Below are 23,972 nucleotides of genomic sequence, written 5' to 3'. Positions count from 1 at the left end.
TTATATATCCCTCTACTTTAGAATGCCAGTAAAGAGCTATTTAGTTCAAGGCATATGAAATAAAAATCTTTTTAAATTCTCAGTTTACTGGCTGCTGACATGCCTTGCAGCAAGTTTAGGAAGGAAGATAGGCATTTAAAGGGACAGTAAATGGGCAGAGGAAACAGACTTCTCATTAAGTTAAATGACATTCATTTAATCTGAATGCTAATGGCACTAGGACATGTAGAATCAGGAATGACTGTGGTACTGCTCTTGGTAGAGTTCATGCCCTGAAGTAATGCTGATATGGAAAACATGAGACTACTTCACAGTGGAACAGACAACTGCCATGTTAGGTGAGTTGAGATGAACTGACCATAAGACTTATCAATGTGCTCAGGTTTCTCCCAATTTAAGCTATTATCTTAGACCGCATATTGAATATTCTGTAAATGAGAAAAGGGCTATAGAATCATAAGTCAGCAGTGCCTGAATTAACCTTCAGGACAACAATCCTTTAGTTAGAAACAATTCTATTATTTGCCCATGTGAAAGGAACATACACTGTAAATGTAGGGAAAATGGTTGACTGTCAAATACATTCATCATATACCTCCATGCTAATTCTTAGCTTGCCTTTTAGAATACAATGTTTTAAGTGAAATAGATTAACTAAGATGTTCTCAAATGACAAAGATTCTTCATAAAAAATTAATTGAGTAGATATGTTTTTAGTGCTAATAGTATAAATTCAGTCATTTGTATAGGAATATCCACTGGAAAAATATCTATTGAATTTATTTGCTATTCATTCATTCACTTATTCATGCATTAATTTAAAAATTTTCAATTATTTTAATAAATATTTCTAGTAGCTTATAAGACTGTATATCTTAATTTAGAAAAAATATAATTCACTGGCAAAGACAAAAAGGCCAAGAAAATGTAGAAGAGGGAAAAAGTGTTTCTGAGATTAATTTTTAAAAAGTGACTTTGAGCATTTGAATGACCAGAGCAAAAAGGATAGAGATATGATTAAATAATTTTTATTCTAATAAGAAAAAGTCTTATCAGTTTTTCAGGAGAAAAAATTTTCCCCTTAGACTTTAGTCTAACAAAAATTTCTTAAGTGCATGTTCTCAAATAGACACTGTATTGGTAAGTACCATTAACTCTACAAATATGGCAAATTCAATACTAATTTCTATAGTACCTAATACTTTTATTTTTATGTATTTCACCATACTCCTGGCCCTGTGGCCCCTCTTTTATAATGGAACTTGCCTCTTACCCCATGTGTCCCATCTTTAGAGCATGATGTCAAGTACTCTCCTACACATTCTCTCCTCAACTCTTCTTAAAAACCTGTGTTCTTTATCCAATGATTATATCGCAACACAAAAAATGCATGCCAACTTTTCAAATGATAAAATGACATCAGAGAGTTGCAAAATTTCTTCCTGACTTTAAAATGGTACTTCCACAGGTAATTAAATTAATTGAACTCTTAACATCCTTAATCGCAAATCCCTAAAAAATTAGAAATATACTGATGATAGAGGGAAGCTTTAGGTAAACTGGGCTGGCAGGAAGGGACAATGGATGTGAAATAGAGGAGTAAAGAGAAGCAGGAACACATTGGGCAAGTTGAAACTCACACCTGTCTCTCATTACTACAAGTCTCCATGATGCCAGTGACCTATGGAGGAAGCAAATGTTTTTTGACCAAAAGCTATGCATATATCTGCAGAAGTGCCATGTGTGATTTGGAAAAACTGAAGAAAAAGATCTGAGGGGAGCTTAAGGAGTTGTGAGTCTGGGTGTTGCACACATCAACAAAAAGTCAATAGATGGATGAAAGTGTACATGAGCAGCCAGATTACCACTGCTCTCCAGTAGCCATCAGAGCATAAAAGTCACTGCTTCTTTATTTCCTTTCCAAGGTAAATGGACAATGCTAATCCAGAAATAACACAGGGAAGAAATGTCTGAGAGACTTAGTTCCAGTCTAGCTAAATTACAAAGACATCACAATCTACTCATTGTTAATGCAGCCTCCACTTATACGACTGTTATTCATGCTTAACTTCTTTACTAACTCTCCTCCAACATAAGATACAGTCTTTGTAATGTCTTTGGAGGATGTTCATTTCTCTTTTAGGTGAGCATTCTTGCACTTAATTACTGGGATAAAAAGTTAACTAAATATTACCGTGTCTTATAAGAAATAGCAAATGGGGAAGACAATGGTTCATATCTCCACAATTTTGTCCATATCAAAATAAGAAAGACATTAATAAACATCAGTTCTTGTTTTTATCACTAGTAACATGGTCATAGCTGGTATTTAAAATTGTCTTCTTCCATTCATTCCATATTCCTTTCGTTCTCAGCAAACATCTCAGCTATTAGTGGTTTCTTGACTGGTGGGGTGACCCAACGCTTAATTGCAGAAAAATAACAGCTATTAATAATCTAACTTGTTTCATATTTGTAGTGTTATATTACCTTTTATTGTAGGGCATGGAAATATTAAGATGTCCCTTAGTGTATTGTCTGTAACTGCAGCCTGATTTTCCCCTTCAAAAATCAACATCACTTCAGTTGACAAGGTAATCCCCTTCTTTGCTATGGATTCATTTGCATGAGGAGCTCATAGTGGAATCACGGAAGAATAAAATTTCAACTTATATAGAAACACAATTGTGTCTTCTGGTGGAAGCATTATTTCCTGGGAACTAAGAGCTTTGGACCAGGAGGAACAAATTTGTTGGTTAGGGTAAAAGTATTTTGGTAACTTATCTCTAAGGATGGGAGGAGCCACTCCATTTTAATCCTTAATTTCCAGAGGTATAATGAGAAATATTTCTAATACTTTTCTGAGATGTGTTTAACTTTATGTAATTATTATTCATATGCATAAATGCATAGATTTTAAGTATATATTTTGATGAGTTTTTAAACACTGTGTAACAACTCTTAAAATTAAAATATAGCACATTTACCATCACTTTAATTTTCTTCAAAGTTCCCTTATGTCCTCATCCTACTAATTCCTTCCACACTTGACCCTAGAACCACTAATCCATTTTATGTCACTATAGTTTATCTTTGTGTTTTCTATAATTTCTTAAATATAGATCATAAGCCATTTACTTTTTAGTATCTGGCATTTTAACTCGAAAAAATTTTAAAAGATTCAACTATTTATATATATACATATATAATATATATTTACATATAAATATACATAAATGTATATGTATCAGAATTTCATCTTTCATTTGAGTATTATTCTGTTGTATACATACATAATAACTTATTTATCTCTCTTGATATCTATGTAGCTTTCTGTTTTGGCTAGTATAAATAAGTTGTAAATATTCTTAAACATATTGTAGTGTAGATGAATGTTTCATTTCTCTTTAATAAATCCCTAGGAGCAAATTGCTGGGCCAAGTGCACATTTAAAGTTTTAAGAAACTGCCAATTTTTTTTTCTCAAAATTTATCCATTAATTTACATTCCTACAAGAATTGAGTGAGAATTCCATATCTTCACCAACAATTGTTATTATCAGTCTTTCTAATTTTATCTATTTCAGTGTATTAACAGTGGTCATTCGTTTCAGTCTTAATTTGCATTTCCTTTATGATTAATGATGTTGAGCATATTTCCTGTGGTTTTCATTTGAATGTCATTTTTTTTAGTATCTGCTGAAATATTTTACTGCTTTTTAGATTTTTACTTCCTTATTGAGGTGAAACAATTCTTTTATATTCTTGATACCAGTTCATTGTCATAAATATGAATTATGATTTGTTTTTCCATTCTTTGGTTTGTTGTTTCAATTTCTTAAAGGTGAAATTCAAAGAGAAACATTTTAATTCTAATGAAACTAGTTTAGCAACCTTGGTTTTTTTATTTGTTTCTTTTTATTTTTACAGACTACATTTTGATTCATTGTACACAAATGGGGTACAACTTTTTTTCATTTCTATGGTTGTGCACATTGTAGTTTCATACCATTCATGTAATAATAAATATATGTAGGGTAATGATGTCTGTCTCATTCTACCATTTTTCATACGCCCCTTCCCTCTTATTTCCCTCTATGTAATCTAAAACTTCTCCATTCTTCTATTACCCCCACCTCCCACCCCCATTATGTATCATCATCCACTTATCAGAGAAAACATTTGGCCTTTGGTTTTTTGGACTTGGCTTATTTCACTTAGCATGATATTCTCCAATTCCATCCATTTATCTGCAAGTGCCATAATATTATTATTCTTTGTAGCTGAATAATAAAAGTAGGCCCAAATCTTTATCATGTTGGCTTAGGACCAGACTTCCTTAACAAGACCCCCAAAGCACAAGAAATCAAAGAAAGAATCAATAAATGGGATGAACTCAAACTAAAAAGTTTTTTCTCAGCAAAGGATACAATCAATAATGTGAAAAGAGAGCCTACAGAGTGGGAGAAAATCTTTTCCACATGCACTTCAGATCGAGCACTAATCTCCAAAATTTATAAAGAACTTAAAAAACTTTACACCAAAAATACAAAGAACCCAGTCAATAAATGGGCCAAGGAACTGGACACTTTACAGAAGAAGATATACAGACAATTAATAAACATATGAAAAAGTGTTCAATATCTCTAGTAATTAGAGATATGCAAGTTAAAACAACTCTAAGATTTCATCTTACTCCAATTGGAATGGCTATTATCAAGAATATAAGCAATAATATCATCATTCACTTATCAGGGAAAATATCCGGCCTTTGATTTTTTTGGGATTGGCTTATTTCACTTAGCATGATATTCTCCAATTCCATCCATTTATCTGCACATGCTGTAACATTATTTTTCTTTATGACTGAATAATATTTCATTGTATATTTATACCACAGTTCCTTTATCCATTCATCTATTGAAGGGCATCTAGGTTGGATCTACAATCTAGCTATTGTGAATTGAACTGCTATAAACATTGATGTGGCTGCCTTACTGTAGTATGCTAATTTTAAGTCCTTTGAGTATAAACCAAGGAGTGGGATTACTGGGCAAAAGGTGGGTCCATTCCAAGTTTTCTGAGGAATCTCCATACTGATTTCCAGAGAGGCTACACCACTCCCTGGAGAAAAATGCACACTCATACATTGCTGGTGGGGTTGCAAATTGGTGGAGTCACTCTGGGAAGCAGTGTGGAGGATCCTCAGAAAACTTGGAATGGACCCACCATTTGACTCAGTCATCCCACTCCATGGTTTATACCCAAAGAATTTAAAATCAGCATAATACACTAGTGCAACCACGTCATTCATGATTTTTGTCTAAATAATTAGTCTACTCTGATATCACAAATATTTTCTTCTATTTTTTTCAAGAAGTGCTAGGATATTCAATGTCTAGATATTTTTTCTAGAAGTATTTGATATTCAATTTCATTTTAGAATTTTTGTTTATGGTGTGAGTTGAGAATTGACATTATTTTTTCCCATAAAATATCCATTTTTATAGCACAATTTATTCAAAATATGTTTTCCTTTCTTATTCTAATGTAAATGCAGCCAATGCAACATTCTTATCTTCACTGTAAACACTTATTTTCAACTTATTGCATATTTATATTCAAGCTAATTTTTTTCTAGATAAAATATAGTTTGTCTAGATTTTGGCAGTCTGACAATATCTGCCTTTTGCTTTGAATAGATAGTCTTTTACAATAATAATATTTATAAAATGACAACAAAAAATATGAAATTTTCAAAAATGTAATACTTAAGGATAAATTATAAGAATATGTAAAAACTGTATACAATAAAAGCTATAAACCATTGCTGAAGAAAACACAAAAATACTGAAATATATAGAAAAATATACTATGTACATAGAGTATAATTTGACTGAAAACAGGTGTGTGTGTGTGTGTGTGTGTGCGCGCGCATGTGTGTGTGTGTCTTTAAAGCAAACAATTTTAGAAAAAGAAAACTTCTTCCCTCATGTAAGCAATTTTTCTATTGTCTCACACAGCAAGTACCTGGGTGGTTTTCTAATATGAATACTAGTTTATCAAATGTGGGCCCATTTTCCTCCTAATACATGATATTACCTTCCATGTATTCTTCTTATGCATAAATATTGTCTAATTTCTAAGATCTTCTAATATGTTGAGCTGGAAGAGAATCATGCACTGGTCATACAACCTAGATCAGTCAGTACTGGCACAATGTTCTGGTTAAGTTGGAAATGAGTAATTATCTAAACCTTCCTTACATTGCAATTTCAGCTTCTTATATCAGATTTAATCTGCAGTCCCTTCTTCCTTAATCATGTAGTAAGGAAATTAAGAACTGGAAACCAAGACAGCTTTGGAAACATGAGTGATATCTGTAATGCCTGTACCTTAAATCTATTATACCCAGTCTGTTTGCACACAGAGTTGGTGGGAAGTCTATTTTTAAGAAATGTTCTGGCAGGCTTGCTTAATAGATCAAGAAGGCAGAGCTGCTGAGGAAATGGCCTCCTACTGTGAAGTTAGAATGGGAGGGACATAATCTAATCAACAGTGCAAATGTCAGTTTTTAAAATGAGAATAATATTATTAGCTTCAGAAGAAAAGATGAAGCAGGTACAAGATAAGCCAAGGTGAGACTGAGGAGACACACTAGATTTAACTTGAGTCCCTCCTTACTAGGGCCGGTTTATGATTACTTGATAGTTTTAAGGAAAACTTCAGACTGACAAAAGTGTAGTAGATCTCCAGATCCCAAAGGCTGAACTCTGATTCTAAATGGTTAAGTAAAAGACATGTTATAGCGGAGAATATGATCACATTCTTTATCAGAGCATTGTAATTGACATAATAGTGGGATTCATTGATACATTCATACACACACATAGCATATTTTGGTCCATTTATTTCCCCTGAATCTCTCTTCTTCCCTCCACAATAACCCTTCCTCTACTCTACAGCTGTATTCCCATGAAGTCCCTTTTCTTTCTTGTTTTCTCTCTACTTTTCACATATGAGAGAAAACACAGGATCCTTGATATTTTGAGTCTGGCTTATCTCACTTAGTATCATGAGAACATTATTCACATTTTCTGTGACAAAAATAATTATTTATTTATTCCAGAAATACTGAGTTAAAAACTATGTATCAGATTTTTACAGCCCCCACATCTAAATGTCTTTGCACAAGTCTGTATATATATATATATACATATATATATATATATATATATATATATATGTATATATATATATATATATATATTTTTTTTTTTTTTTTTTTTGGCCCACATATTACCTCCAAAAGGCTGGTAACTTTCATGTGTTAAGATCACTGTTCTAGGTGCTTTGATCTTGTGACAATCCTACATCTCCAGGTAATTTCAGAATCATGGCAAGAGAAGAGAGAGCAAGAGAGTGGAGCATGGGAATTAAGCAGTCTAACAGGAAGTAGTGTCACTTCCACTCATACTTCATTGCCCAAGAAAGTTGTATGGTCATGATTAGTTTCACAGCAGGCAAATATAACCACCCTGTGCACCTGTAAGAGAAGGAGAACTGGATGTTAGTGAAAAGTGCTAGTTCCTACAGTGTGCTATGTGACAGAGGTCAAAGGATTATGAGTCATTAGTCACAACAGGGTAAGGTGGCTAGTGCCTGTACTTTCTTCCAGTTATAGAATGAAAAAGTAACTTAAGCCCCAACATATTAGTAAGGAGAAAAGGAAATTAAAATTTATCTAGAACTCTAAACTCTTATCTAGACAGGAAAAAGTATGAATTTTGCATCTATTTGTGCAAAGTCCCATGTGAAGTACAAAATAAATAGAAGAAATTATCATAGTTCTTAAACATCTTATGAGATAATAGGGGAGGTGAGGCAAACTAAAGAAATTCAGTAAAAGCTGATCAATCTGATATGCTATGGACTGGAAATCTTTATTACCTCCCTATATACATAGGACAATGATAATGATAACCTTGAGACTCTGAAAAACCCTAAAGTGATTTCTGAATCATTAACAGAAGATTAAATTATTTTCAGTATAGTTTAGGTTTGAGGCTATTATTGAATTTTAATACTAGACAATAGGCTGTTCATGCATGGTATATATTAACATATCTCTAGCAACTTGAACCTGTGATGAACTAGAGTACACCATTCTGTGATCATTTGTAAATAAAATTAAAGAAACAGATAAACATTTGCTTCTAGCAACATCTGCACAAGAATTGCTCATGCATATAGAGCAATCATGGTGATTTATAATGGGAGGAAGATGGAAATGGGCTAAGTAAGGATTTATATAAAATGGTTCTCTGAAGAAGATGAGTATTTTTGCAGAAGAGATGAGAGGTGTTTGGTGTATAGGGAGATGAAGGTGGGGAGAAACATCTCAGAAAAAGAAATGAGGTGATTTGGAAACAAATATGAACTTCGTCCCATTTACTGTTTTGTGTGGCTGGAGAAAAGTATAAAGTGGAAAATAAGAAGAGAAAGAAAATTCCAGAGATAGGTTGTCTTTTGACAAAGAGTATTTATATGATTAAAAGTACAAATTTCAGTCCACTCAGGTTCCCAAAAGGCATGCTTGAAGATACAATTCTTGGGTTTGTTTGTAAGGTAGGAGGATTAGGAAGGACTGCCAAAATTGGTGCTGGAGTACAGACAAGAACTGTCAGAATAGTCAGGAAATCTTACAGTCTAAAGGGAAGAATCAGTAGATTCTGTAGGTTTCTTTCTGAGGTACTCTCACTATTCCACTGACACACCCATTCCAACGGTGGCAATTATCCATATGCTTATTATTCTTAATGTGGAAACAGAATTCTTCATATAAAGTGGATACTCTGGGGACTGCCTAACTTGGAAATCCAGTTACACCATTTGCTGTCTGTCTGACTTTAAGCAAATTGTTAAACTTCTATGAATTTCAGATTAGTTTCCTAATCTGTAAACAGAGATAACTATGTTTCTAAACTAACAGTGATGTTATGCAAATTAAACAAGTCAATGCACTTACATCATTTATAATAGTACCTAGTATAATCAAATATTCAATAAACATTGGTGATTATTTTGTCTACCAAGATAAATATGTATATTTATCTGCTTTTTGGTCATTTTCAGTTGGATATTCAAGAGAACCCTCAAGTTTAACATGTCCAGAAATATCTGCTCTACCCTGACCCACTCTCATATAGCATTACCATTTGGTTCTGCCACTGAATGTATCTCCAACAGACTCATCGTTGCATTTCTGCATCATTTGTCTCATACTACACGACAAATATACTAGCATGTGAATACTTCATATGAATAAATAATAAAGGTAATGGAGAAGTTCAATTTCGAGCATGTCTTCAAAGTCACAAACTTAGGTAGAAATGCAATTGGAAATTGTAAGGAAAAGAATGTGGGCATAAAAAAAAAAACAGGTCTCAATTGTTGACATTACTTGAGAGCTACTTTACTTAGCAAATGCTTTGTATTCACAATGCACAAAGCTTAGAAAAGGCATGTTTTCCTACAAGCAATCCTTCAGTGCTTTCAAATATTTTCACACCTCACCTATTTTGTTCTCCATTCCTTGCAAACAAATAAAACAACTTAGTGGCAAAGAAAAAGATACTGCTTCCTGTAATCAAAGAATATCAGCATCCTCTCAACTTATATTACATTGCAAAGGAGGGGTGTTATCCTCTGGAAAGATTCCTGAAGGACACACATTGAATCATTTAATAGGAGAAAGCAAAAAGGCAAGCATTGGCGGATGAATGAGAAAAGCATGGAGGAAGAAGACATTTCAGGTAAAAGCAGTGATACAGAGGATTAATGGAGGGTGAAAGCAACATATGAAGATATCAATATTTCTTGCACAATCATTCAATAAATATGTCCTAAGCAAACAGCTGACTGGCAATAATACAATGGAAATAGATATTTTAAGCGAAGGAAGTACTCTGAGTTCAACATGACTATTAACACTTATTTACCAGTCTCAGTGGAATAAAATAATACTGAAAAAGAAGAACTTGAAGTGAATAAAATTGTGTGCAATATACAATCATATGAAAAGATAGTGGGCTCATAGCCAAAAAATATTTCTCAATTAAGCTTCTTCTTTTCAATGGCTTTTGTTTAACCAGCTGGATTTTTATTTAAAGTTTAGGGGGAAAAAAAACCTGCTATCTTATTCAACTTTTTTGAAAGCAGGATTTTCCTTTTAATGGGTAATGTATTTCTTTTTATAAAATGAAATTCAGCAATAACTGATATTCTGCACACAAGGAAGTACAGTAAAACTAACACAGAAATGGAAGGCACAGTCCCTAGTCTCAGAGACATGGCATTCTATGAGGAAGAAAGATGTGACAAGTGAATATAGGTGCATACATGTGATGGGCATGCAGCTCATTGGACCTGCTTCAGTTTTCAATTCAAGGGTATGTCTTTATTGTTTACCAATCAACTTATGCGATGGTCAGTGATACTTGAGGTTCTTGCTTAATCCGGCACAGTGATTTTGAGAATAACTTGTCAAAAGAAAGGCAGGTAAAGGTCAAAATGTTCTAAATAAGTATACCAACATATGTAGTGCAATTCAGTAAAATTGTTATTCTTAAATATATAAAAATAATTTGAAATACTGGAACTCAAAGGGGAAACTTTTATCACCTGGAAAATTTTCTTTCATCAAGATGGTGAATAAATTAAATGTTACTATACTAGGAAACAGCTCATCTTTCATCCTGCCATTCATATTTAAGATCAAAATCTAGTTATAGGTGATGTTCCTGAGTTAGGACACTCAGCATTAAAGTATCTTTCAATAGGTTAAGGTTCTGACTTTTGCAGTGTCATGTGATGAGACATAAAGTTTTATCTATTCACAAGCAAATGAAGTTGAAAAACTGAAAATCTGCAGAGTTTAATCAAATCTACAAGTGTTTGTATGCCTACCAGGAGGATATCTGAATGCCGTACATGCTAGGAGTGTAGTCTCTGCCCTCACTTATCCGCTCCTTGAACACTGGCTGAGATAACCCTAGAGAGCAAATGCTATAAACTTACAGATAACTACTGCAAAGCAAAATAAACTAAGAAGCAAAGTGGGAGAAAAGCTCACTTAATTGGAGAAAATTGGAAATGATTCCTATTGAAATCCTGTAGGCTAGTGGTTTTTTTTCAGTATTTACTTCCCTGAGAATCAAGCTGTGAGGGTGCAGGGTCTCTTGATAGAGCACAATCAGGGACTTGCATGATCTCTGTGGGCAACCCTACCCAAAAAATGAAGAGGAGAGAAAGGTACCAACTTATACCTGCCCTGTTTCTCATTCCAAACTCAGGAATATGAGTAAAGTGAATGAAGGAATAGAGAATGCTAACACAGTCTTCTGGATGGAAGGAAACAGTAGGTGGACAACAAGCAATTCCCCCAAACCATGCATCAAATACCTACTACAAAGTGCCACGCCTTGATACAGCCACCTCTCCTCTCACCCCACTCTGATTATTCAGCAAAAACCTGGCACCCATCTTGTTTACTTAGGGCTTTAAGATAGCGCTTACCACAGACAGACTGTGAATGTCTCTTTACTGTGCCGACTTTCACACCGACAGTTAGTCATTATGGGTGGTGAGTTTCTCATTTCCTTTCACCCCAAAACAACAGATTCATGACCAACTTAAAGCAAAGATAACTTTGTTGAGATTTTTTTGTATGTGTCAACCACTGTAGAAAAAGAAACATTATTGCTGACTTTTTGATCTAAATATACTCTAAATTTTGGATGGAAATTGATAGCAATTCTATTTTGGGCCAAGAATTCACTTCTGAGCCCTACAAAATGACATTTTTGGCTCTACTTTATATGGAACCAAAGGGAATTGTTCATTAACATTTGCAAGCTGTTTCTTTGTATTCATGGTCTGATGAAAATGACTTGGGAGCCAGAAAATGTGAAATGAATTTCATCTCTCTCACTGACTTCATGTGTGACTTTGGATAGAACTTTTAATTTTCCTGAACTTACTTTCTCCACCTATAAAATGGGAATAACAATAAGAGCAGATATTTGCTTCATTAATTATTGTACATTACTTTAAAAAAATCTCACCAGTGAGATGGGTATAACTAAGTGGCTCATTTGAATAATATTTGGAAAATAAAAGTTTCATATAAGTACAGATTTCAATGGCACAAATCACTTTAAGGAACATCACATTTCCAAAGATTTGGTATAAAATATAATAGATCATTTCTTTCCATTTCTAAAATGATGATATGTCATGATATGTCCTCATTGTAAACTGTTGGCCATGGCGTGTAATAACAATCATTAAATTACATTGTTAGTAACATGATTTTCTCATAAAGCAGATGTGTCCTTATTGCCAAAATTTCAGTGCAAACAGTTTCTAATATTTCTAGCTTATGGGAGACTTTTTTATATGTGATTTTGTTTCTGAGGGCGGCATGATGTGCAAGCCCACACAATAACATGCTACCTGTAATAGGGTTCTGTAGTGTCAATACCTAGATAAAACAGACATTTTGAGGTGATTTAGGATTTCTAAACATTGTTTAATTCAAAAAATAATCTATTTGTTTATTTTTTTTATTTTTTTGCAGTGCTGGGATTGAATCCAGGGGCACTCTGCACTAAGCCATATCTCTAGCCCCAAATAATCTGTTTCAGGTTTTCTTTAAATAGCAAGCTCATTACTTCAACTATGTAAAAAATCCCAAGTTTGTACAACTCAAGGAACACATCTGTCACAAGAACAAGGCTCACTTTGCTCTCAAGTCACGAAATGAAAACAACATTTCAGATTGCTTGCTGGATCCTTGGGAGCAGGAGAGTCTCTTTAGATGCAGCATGTAGCTCAACCTCTTCCAAGTAAACTTTCATTATAAAGATGCCCAAAGTGTAAAAGAAAAGCTCGTGGTTATTTCCTCGATCGTACCATAGCATTTACCTATTGAATCTAAAGAGGTTTATTTCAGGTGCACTTTCATTTTATGATAGTCAGAGATTGAGCACATGATTGAGTTCTATTGTTCTGCATATTATTTTAGTTGTGTAACTACGTGGGGATTGAGCCTGATGTTGGTTTTACCAAAGGAGGCAGCAAGGCTACTTCAGGGGACCTCATTCCCCTTGATGCCAGTCAAGTGGAGGCTCAACTGCTTGCTCAGCAGTCATTCTCAAAGGTAAAGACAGACTGGCGGGCACCCTCCCTGGCTGTTACTTAGCTGGTTATGTTGGTGATCTGGGAGTTTGAATTAAAAAAGAAAGAAAAACTTCACAGGTATGTCTGCTGTCCAGCAATGTGTCAAAATTATTGTTTAAGTGTCTCGAAGTCCTCTCTGAACACAGAATAAATATCACTGGGGCTAAGGGTATAACTCAGTGGTAGAACATTTGCCTCGCTTGATGCCCAGTGTGGCAAAACAACAACAACAACAAAAACACACCTGCATAAACGTCCCACCATGTGGTTGTATGTCATCTACACTTCCAGCACCAACATTTTAAATGCCCAGCTCAGGCTTTCTGTGGGCTTATTTCCTACTCGTGGCACATGGTTGGTCCTTGACCTCTTGACTTATATTTCATTCTTGCTGTGAAAATCATGTTTGTTTGTTTGTTTTCTCCATTTATACCCTACCCTGAAATAATTTGATATTTAGGCCTGCATCCAAGTATTTAGACCACTTATGAACTTATTTTTTCTAGGTCTGTTGGGTGTGCAGGAGCATTTATTACCTACATGAGAACGCACATGAAGGAACCCACTTCAGCAAGTATCTTCCAGGAAGGGAGCACGAAAAGGAGATGTCAAAGTGAGTGAGATGGAAAGTGAAAGAAATATTCGCTGAAGACCAAATGCCAAAACTCAAAACAGAAATGCAGAATTTGCCTGTAACCTCTTACCCATATTAGCACCATTATAGGTTGTACAAATTATAAACTGAGTATTGTATTTTTTATAAAAGACCATTGCCCTCATTATTAAGGTTTACCTTGAATTCCTATTCAGAACTTCTAGAAAATAATAATATCAAGCATAAATTTGAAAGGCACCCCTAAAGAACCCTACCAGATTGAATAGCTCTGACTCTGCTAATATGCTCTACTGCATCCTGCATATAATAATTATGTTATTCAGAAAATTAAGGTTATTTTCAATCTGAGTCATCCTTTTATGTCTTCAAAGTGGTATGCTCATATATTAATCTTATTTGATAATGTTGTTTCTGTTATAATAGGCCACTCTTCCTATTAACCCTGTTGCAGACTTTAAGGTCTATAACAAATTGAGATCCAAGTGAAATGTGAACTGGCTGATTCCTGAACTGAAACTAGATTCCTGTTAGTTTAAATTAACTAATAAATTGCCAAACCTACCCATCAACCAGACTTCTTGGTGGCTTATTCAACACCAGTACCTCAGGGCTAAAGGTGTCTGGTCAGCAGGTGGCTCTGGAGAAGTCTTATTTTTTACCTTCTCATGGATGCACTCTTGCTGTCCTGCAGGCCACATCCTTTATTCTATGGATAGCAACGTGATTGTCATAGCAACTTGTTGAAAACAAACAAACACAAAACCCCACGCATATTAGCCAACGAAAATTATAATTAATGGAAAAAGAGAAAAAATATTATCAGAATTTCAAGGGACCGATCCATAGAGGACAGAGACATCAGGATTCAGATTTGATGAGTAATTTTCCCAGGCCATGCAGCACCAAAAATATCATCTGACACAGATCTTCCTTTGATTTCCACTTAGGTTTAATGGTTGAATAATCATGGCTCATAAGTTTATCTTTAATAACAGTCACAGCAGACAGTTTATTAGCAGATTCTGCAGGCTGCAGGGTTGTCATTTGCTGTTATAGTGATTGTCTGTTTTAAATATCACAGCTGTTGGTGTTTTTATTTATTTATTCATGATTTGATTCCTGCCTCTCCCACATCTCTGATGCTCAAAGGCAGGCTATTTTCCTTTTCTCTTTGAATTGTGAAAGGCTGCTGTGACAGCCCCTAGCCTGGGCTGTGGAGTGCCACACAAGGTCCCATGGTGCTGAACAAAAAGCCATGTCTTCCTGAATCAGGCAGAGCTCTTTATGAGAGCTGAGCCTTCTTGTGGGGGCCTTTCTCTGACTGTGAGTGGCAGGCATGAATGGAATCCTATCAGGGGCTTTGGGCCAGTGAAGACCCTTCTTCATGTGTTTCTTGGCCAGGAGAGTGGAACCACTAGGAAAAATGCAAAAGCCCAGGCCTCCACTTTTCTATGCAAAATTAGAGAGCACTGTGAATAGACATAGGAAGCACTGTCATCTGCACTTTCTAAATTCAGCTAAGAAGCATCTTTCATTGAGTCGTGGAGGGACAGGCTCACATTTAACAGATGACATTATTTCATTTGTCTTCAGAAAGGCCCTGTGAGTCAGGGTGGATAGAGGGTATAAAGAGAAAATTGGAGGCTCAGGCAAACATTTCTCATCTCCTGATTTCTGATTCAGCAGTCACGGGCCTCATGGCTTTATATTTTCAGCATAACCCAGAGTTAGGTGGAGGATGCTGATGCAGCAGAGGAGCTGATCTGGGGAGAATGGACATGCCCTGACTACCAAAATCCTTCTCCTCTCCCCTGGGAAAATATGCTATGCTCCCTGTATCCCCTGAGTAAATAAATTTGCCTTCACCTGATGGGTAGGAGAGGGACAAAGTTCAATATTCTACAATTTAAGTTCATAATACGCGTACCTTAGACTGAGGGCACATGGTGACCTAAATTCACTTTGAAATGTAAATAACTAATCTCAGTTAATTTCCTACGAGCAGGCTTGCATCTCTAGGATACCACTGAAGCAGGGAGATGGAAGATGTGAGAAAAGAATGATAAAGGAAAATGGAAGTATCTCTCATGGATTTCTTGATCTTTCCAGGGCCATGTTCTGTCTCTCACATTCTCTAGAATGTATCTACCAGTTTTTTTTTTTTTTTGCCAAGTTTGGCAAAAGGAGATTCAGAAGATCTCTGTAACGCCTGTTTCTCTGATAAAAGCCATGCCACAATCTACAAAGAGGCAGTAGTCCTTCCCTTTACTGCCATCAGCAGATTTTACCCTCTCTGCCTTTTAATAAGTGATTTTGTAAAGTAAGAGAAAAGCTAAAGTGCAATAATATTTCAGAAGTTAATGGTGGGTTCTGGAGATTATGAAGTGCTTTAATTTTACTATTGCTTTGCTAATATCTTTATCAAAACAACAAGAGCCAGAACATTGGTAAACAGAGACAGATCTCAGCTCAGCACAGTTGGCCCTTCCACATGCCTGGCTCTGATGCACTCCCTGATGTCCAATTGAAATCAGATGACAATGTTCCTTTTAACAGGTGAGATGGTTTTTGGTAGTACCTGTTACAAAGCAAATTCAATGTCAGCATCATTATTCTCACATTTGTGTAGGATAGTGGTTCTCAAATTTTGCGCCTCCTCCTGGTAAGCTCTAGGAGTCTGCAAACTGCAGACTTAGAACATTGTTAATGTTCTAAGGCCAAAATTCAACAAATATGTCCTTGTTGCCATAATAGAAATGCAACATATAATGTTAATGTAACAGATATGAGTTGGATTTTATTTTAAATTTATTTTCCCATAAATGGTTATTAAGCTTTTGGCACTCAATGATGATTGCCTACTAATGAATATTGGCCAATATTTACCCATTTAAACTATTTGTTGAATCCATAATAAAATCTTGTTGGCTCTACTTCTATATATTCAGCATCCACCAATTTTCATCACAGCAACTGTTTTATTTGAAGCCACCAAAGATTATGGCAACCACCCCTCACAGGTCTCTGCTTCTGTCTCTGTGACCACAGATTCTATTCTTCACACAGAAGTCAGAGCAAGCCTTTGAAAATGGAGAGCAGATGGTGAAACCCTTTCCAAGTCTTCATAAAGGCCTGCAAGGCCCTGTGTGGCTTGGCCCTCCCTGGCTTTATCTACCCTTCTTTCTTTATTCACACTGCTATAGGGACCTTGGCTTCCTGGCTGCTCTTTGGACATGCCGGGTGAGCTTGAACCTTAGGACCAGTGTCCTAACTTTTTTTCTGCCTGGAATGTGTTTCATCCAGATATCTGCTTGGCTTCATTAGTTCTTTGAATTTTTGCTCAATCTTCACCTTCTCATTGCAACCACCTTGCTTAGTATTGCAGCCTGTTTCCCTTTCCAATTTCCTTTCCTCCTTACCTTGTGCCCTTTTTTCCATTGCATCTATTATCGCTTAACATTTTAACCTGCTATTATTAGAATGGAAGTACCAAGAGAAGAGGAATCAGTCTTTTACTGGATTTTACCACTTCTAGTAAGTGCTCCGGAATTATTGGTTGAAAGCATAAATGTCTATTATGTGCCAAAACCTAATATATTCTAAAGATACAAGAATTAACAAGTCATCTATTCTTTTAAAAACTATACTTGTATATTTTAGTAGGGAAAGTATGCAATTACCTAGTGGATACAGGAAAACAGGAGAATAAAATAAATTATAATGAAAAAACTCACAAAAAGACAACTGAGTGGAGTTTAATAAATTTATACAAGTGTGTGACATGTACTAATGGTTGCGATCTCATTCTGCATTACATTGTCATAGTGTCTACCACTAACATTGCTCCTCTAATGAAATTCAGTATATCAGTATTCATTGTGGTCTCCCAGGAGCACTATGACTTTCAGGTGCTCTACACCTGAGGAAATTTAAGAACTACTTTTTGATTGAGTGATGAGTTTTGAAGGAGATTCACATATATTTTTCTCATCCAATTCTTGTTATAACCTTCAAAATTCAGTTGTATGTGTTATCTTCTTTAAGGTGTTCTCCCTGTTTTGTCTTTCAAGCACCAAGCAATAGTTTAAGATAATTTTATAAATTCAGATACAGGTTCTGTGAGATTCCTACATGTCGCTCTTATCAATGCTCTAGCTGCTATCCTTTTGTTCATTTTTCTTTCCTTCTTCTTTCAACTGCAGTCCACCACTAAGGATCTTTCTCTCAAAGAAAGATTGAATTCTGCAATTACTGATAAGAACGGAAAAAGCGAATCTTAATAGGACATTTGTTTTCTTATGGTGCAGTCAGTTGAACCATGGACACTGTGCCGTCTTCTCTTTCAATTTCAGGGACACTTATCCTATAGTTATTTTGTGGTAGGCATGGCCTAAATATTGTGTTATGGGGGCACAACTTAAGAACAGACCGATCACCACTGAGAAGTCCAAATTTGAGAGTCTTTATTAAGCCAGCCGGCTGACTGTCTCACACAATGCCCCAAAAATGGCTATTGAGAGAACAGCCCTGACTTTAGTGTTGCAGGGGTTTTTATACCATGTCACATCAATCATAAGTGTCTGTTGCTATGATTTAAAATTATAAACTAACATCATGGGATCTATAATCATTAGCAGAGCGGGAAGTGGGTCAAAATGACCTTACTTAGGTACAAACTAAAGAATGGTTATTAACTCTAAACAATCACTGTTGACATCACCATTAACATTTTTAGGAAACATTTAGGCACCTTGTTTAGGAAACTAGAAATCAAAAAGAGAACAATTTTTCATTATACAAGAATTTCCATTTTGTCATTTTGTATTGCCAAATAAGTCATGCTAAGCAACTGTTGATGGGTACAGAGGTGGGGTGTTCCCATGGGAGAAGCATTTCCTACATCACATGGAGTCTCAAGGTAAAATGGAGTCTGTTTAGTCATTGCCCATATAGCCTGTTCTCTAACTTTCCGTGGAGTCAACTATGTCAACCCATCACAGTAAGGGATGTGAAAGTGAATAAAACAACACCCTTGTTTCAAGAGTTTGTAGTTGAGGGGTGTCAGTGTGGTGCAAATGGTCCAGTAGCAAATGCACTGTGTGTACAAGGTTTCCCTCTCTATATATTTTTTTAATTTTAAATAAACTTTTCAGTTTAGAAAGATTTAGATTTAGTTGTGAAGATAGCTCAGAAGTTCCCTATATACCCTTAATCATTTGCCCTATTATTAACATTTTTCTTTATTTATTTATGTATTTATTGGTGCTGGGGATTGAACCTAGAGCCTCATGGATGGTAACCACTGAGCACACCCCCGTACACCCCAGTCCAACATCTTCCCTTATTATGTTACATATTATTGCTAATGGACCCATAGTGATACATTATGATTAGCTAAAATCCAGACAATATTCAAATTTTCAAATTTATTTGTTTATTTTTGTATTTTTACCTAGTATTCTTTGTTCTGGGATCCCAATCAGGATACCCCATTACATTAAATTGTCACATCTCCTTTGAGTCCTCCTGGTTGGGAGAGTTTCTCAGACTTCCTTTTTTTTTTTTTTTTTTATGACTTTGACAGTTTTGAGAAGTACTGGTTAGGTATTTTGAAGAACTTCCCTTGACTGGCATTTGTATGCTTCATGCATTAGCTGACTAAAGTAATAAATTTAGGGAAGAAGACCACAGGGGCAAAGTGCCCCTGCTATCACATTATATCAAGTGCACATGCCACTAACAAGACTTATCACTGCTGATGTTAACATTTGACACCTGACTGAAGTTGTGATTCAAGTTGTGTTTCTCCAATGTAATCTTTATGGCTTATGTACCTAATTACCTGGCCAAATCAGGAAAGTGCAGTAGTTTCTATTTTCTGTTTTTGTCTAGCACTTCAGTCTCTGAACTGGTTTACCTTCCTCACATTTCTTAGATTTCCTAGAAAACTTTTGATTCTTTCTGTTGTCTAAATATTTGTTTGCTGTCACCCAGGGAGGAATATCAACTTTGGGAGTGGGGATTGCTTTTGTTAATTGCTTTAAATTTATGGTTCAGGTTAGTTATGAGATTAAATACTTTGGTTTGATAGCAGTAAGTCCAAGGAGCACACAAAAAAACTAATGATTCATTAATTTTGTAAAATTACAGAATTCTAAAATAAATTTAGCTTTATTTCAAATGAGGGAAGTAAAAGTACATGCATGGTTAGCAAAATTGGAAAACAGAGGATTGTAGAACAAAAGGAAATAAAAACCACCTGTAACTATCATGAACTAATTACTTCTATCAATTGAATTCTTTCAAATAATATATATATGTGCTTGTATATATATATATATATATATATATACACACATAAGTACAAAATATTATAACTATATATAGTATATATGTTATATATAATATATATCTTCATTTCATTTATTTCATGTTTTGAGGGTTATCTGATAGATACAACTTCAGGTATTTTTTATATTCAGTATTATACATGGAACATCTTTCCATTTTAGTTAAGTATTTTTAAAAGTACTGGCTTCCAGTTGGGAATTTTAGTTAGGAAATTTATAATTTTTTCCTCTGTCATCAATACTGTGATGAATATATCTGCTGCATCTTTTTATTAATCTTTGACTGCATTTTCAATTATTTGCTATATCTTATATATTTATAATATATTCTATATATATATCTAATATATATTATATCTTCTATACCAAGCTCATTAGAATCCACATTCTTGGATATAGACTGGATTGTATGATCCCAAATCACAAAATTTACTGTCTTTCTGTCTTCCATTTTTGAGAATAAGGCTATTAGAAATAAAGGAACAGAATTTGACACAGTGTTCTTCTATCTATAGGATTCCATGAGTCTATGACTGTTAGCTACTGTTAAAGTCTTTTTTCTTAAAAAGTTATATTTTGTACTTATTTATAAATATATATGTGATAAATATACATATGTGTACATATATATGTATGTTATATGAATATAAATATAGACTAAGATCCTACAGAAATTAATCAAATTTAAATGTCCTTAGAAATTAGATAAATTACTAAGCTTAATATTTCAATTAATACATTCAGTATAATTCACTTGTATGAAATAAGAAGATACAAAACGCCATTTTGGAGTAGTGAAGTAGAACTTGAGCATGTGCTATGTGACTCTTTCTGGCAGATTCTGTATAAACAGAGTGGAATAAGCCTAGAGTTCAAGGTCATGGAGTCAGTATACCCCACCATGTCAATTCAAGTTCTAACAGGCAAGCTTTGAAACTATGAAGTGATTCCCCTACAGTAGTCTCTGTCATTCTGATCGTAACCGCTTTTGTAATGATATTGATCTAAGAATAGAGAATTTGGATAGAATTGAGAGGAACTTAGAAAACAACAACAAAATGATTGGAGTGTTGACTAGAAAGCACTAAGCTCATTGGGGTTTTTGAATTTGGAGCAGACCGAGGAGAGCCTTATTGACTGTTTCTAATTGTATAGGTGAGACAGTGAAATGATTAACTGAGGGTAGCTGATCTCAGTTTCCACCAAGGGAAAGACACATTTATACAGGTATGGATTTGCTCTGGTAACGGAGAAGATATAATAGTCTATGAGACAGCTGCAATTCGTTATCAACTCTACATAGGAGAAGAAAAGCTCACAACTTGCTAGAAGACGTCCCTGAAGTAAATGGAATTGTGGAACAGAACAGTGTGTAGGCAGAAAGGAATCTCTGTCTCCCAGCCACATGAATGTTAGTTGGCACCACAAATAATGATGAGGACGCCATCTGTCCATGGAAAGCAAACTTCCCAATAGTGAGCCTCACCCCACCCTAACTTCATCCTTTATAATTGGTTTGGGGCATATTAAATACGGGCCATTGTCCTCCCTGTTATTCTGTGCTGATGACCGAGTCATTTGCTTCTCATTATTGTGCATCAGCAGGAATTGATTGGAGACACTTCACTGTGTTTATAAAGATGGCCTAAGTGAACTGTGGCATGGTACTTTCAGATCATGGGATATAAATCCCATGTATGTGTGTCTGTAAGTCACACTGATTTAGAAAGAAGTTCCACTTTTCTCCACTTTAACATGTTACTCCTTTGAAGTAGTTGGGCACTTTTGGGAATTTCTTTTGGTCATTGGATCAATAATTCATTATTTGGAAAATTAATGTCTTAACACATTATGTAATAAGTTGTTGGGTTACACAGATTATAAAAGTGGGGTAGAGGTATTATTCATTCCTATTTAAAAATGTAAAATATAATATTACATAGAAAAAAATGGTGTTGAAAATATAGATTTTCTTAAATGTCAGGGAGTCACTTCAGTATTTTGATCACGACAGACCATGATTTCTGTTTTCTTATTGATATGGCCAATCATGACTTCTCCAACCACAATCTGTTCTTGGATTCTGCTTATGCTTCTTTTTCTTCTTTCAATTTTTTACTTAGTTTGCCCACAGGATACTTCTTTGGAAACAACATAGTGTGGTGCTAAGACCCTGTGCTTTGAGTCACTCCAGTGTGGGTTTGAATAGCAGCTCCATCTTTTTCCTAGTTGGGAACATTGAAAAGTTCCTTAATCTCTCTGTGACTCAATTTTCTCACCTGTGAAACTAACACAAATAAAGTCAGGTAATGGGAAGACTAAATGCAGTATTAGTTAGATAAACCATGTAGAGTACATACTAAAACTAAAAATTTCTAGGGAAAAAATTAGTTGATTTGATCACTTTCCTCAACTCTGAGACACAACTCATTCTTTCAACCAGTGAATGTGTTTCAGACTTTGTGCACATTAGTATATGATAGATTGTCCTGAATAAACAATTATTATAATGATAGCAAAGGCCATGGTCCATATATTCATGAAACTTAAAATGGACTGTGATGCAACATTGATTTAATAACAGCTTTTCAAAGAAAGTAAGAAATGCTAATGTGCTAATTTTAAGATACATCCTGATTTCAGTAATATGAAAATGTGAAAAATGGATACCTTCAAAACTACCACATAATTGTTTTCTCATTTCAAATTTTAAGAGTGATCAATTTCTGATTACTAATCATCAGCTTAGGCTTTCCTCTGGTTTTATTTGTTCTAGTTTCTAGCTATCCTACTTCTCCTCAGTGGTTCTCATAGGCTCCACCCTGCTCAGTTGCCGGTCATGAGTGGGGTCAGGTCTTGATCCAATCCGACCTCATTTTTCTGCTAATACTAAGCTATGCCTGTAGTTCAAGTCCTGGTAAGGTGTCACATTCAAGGAAACACATCCCAGTGATTTGATACAGTCCCAATTATTACTTTTTGCTTCCTTTCTTGCCAAACCTGAAAGGACATAGATTCATCATCTGTGTTTCTTGGCTCCACATCCCCTTCCTCTACTCCTCCTTTCCACCATATCTCTCAAATTGCCAGCCTCTCCAAAGCCTCTCTTCCATGTCTTATAGTTTCCACAAAAGCCCTATGTGGTATCACAATATTGGAGGCTTATCTCTTTCCACCTTTTCCTTTGTTTCTTCTTACTATTCTTCAAATACATAATTTATTAATTCAGAGGCAAGGGAAATGCCAAATAGATAATGCAAGATTTTTACTAATTGGAGGCAAGAAGAAAAACAAGACAACAAATGTGTATCCACACATTAATAACTATTTCTGTCATGCAGTAAGACCCTTTTGCTAGTCTCACCTAATGAATAATAAGGCAGACTGGGATGAGAATGAGGATGGAACCAGTGGAGAGTGGGAGAAACCAACAGAGTTCGTCCTTGGGATGCCTAATTCACCTTGAGCAATCTCTATAACCTTGACAATTGGATCACCTTGACTCCCTCATGCAAACTCTAGGGTCAGTCCTGGACTTGGGTAGGAGCAGCATTAATCCTGAGCTGCTTATTGGTTCAATGTGAATTCAGCTTCACTCTTGGTTCCCCTGACATTTGCACCCCATTTCTCTGTAAACACCGTGTTTGCCTAGTACCTCAGGTTTACATAGTAACCACGAAACAATCAGTGTATAATGTGTGAAGTGTGCAAAACACAGGAGTAGTTATTGATATTAGAAACAGCTGTAGCTTGCTATAATAATTT

This window comes from Sciurus carolinensis, chromosome 2, assembly GCF_902686445.1.
Source record: "Sciurus carolinensis chromosome 2, mSciCar1.2, whole genome shotgun sequence".
NCBI classification, from domain to species: Eukaryota; Metazoa; Chordata; class Mammalia; order Rodentia; family Sciuridae; genus Sciurus; species Sciurus carolinensis.
This window is presented reverse-complemented; position numbering follows the sequence as displayed.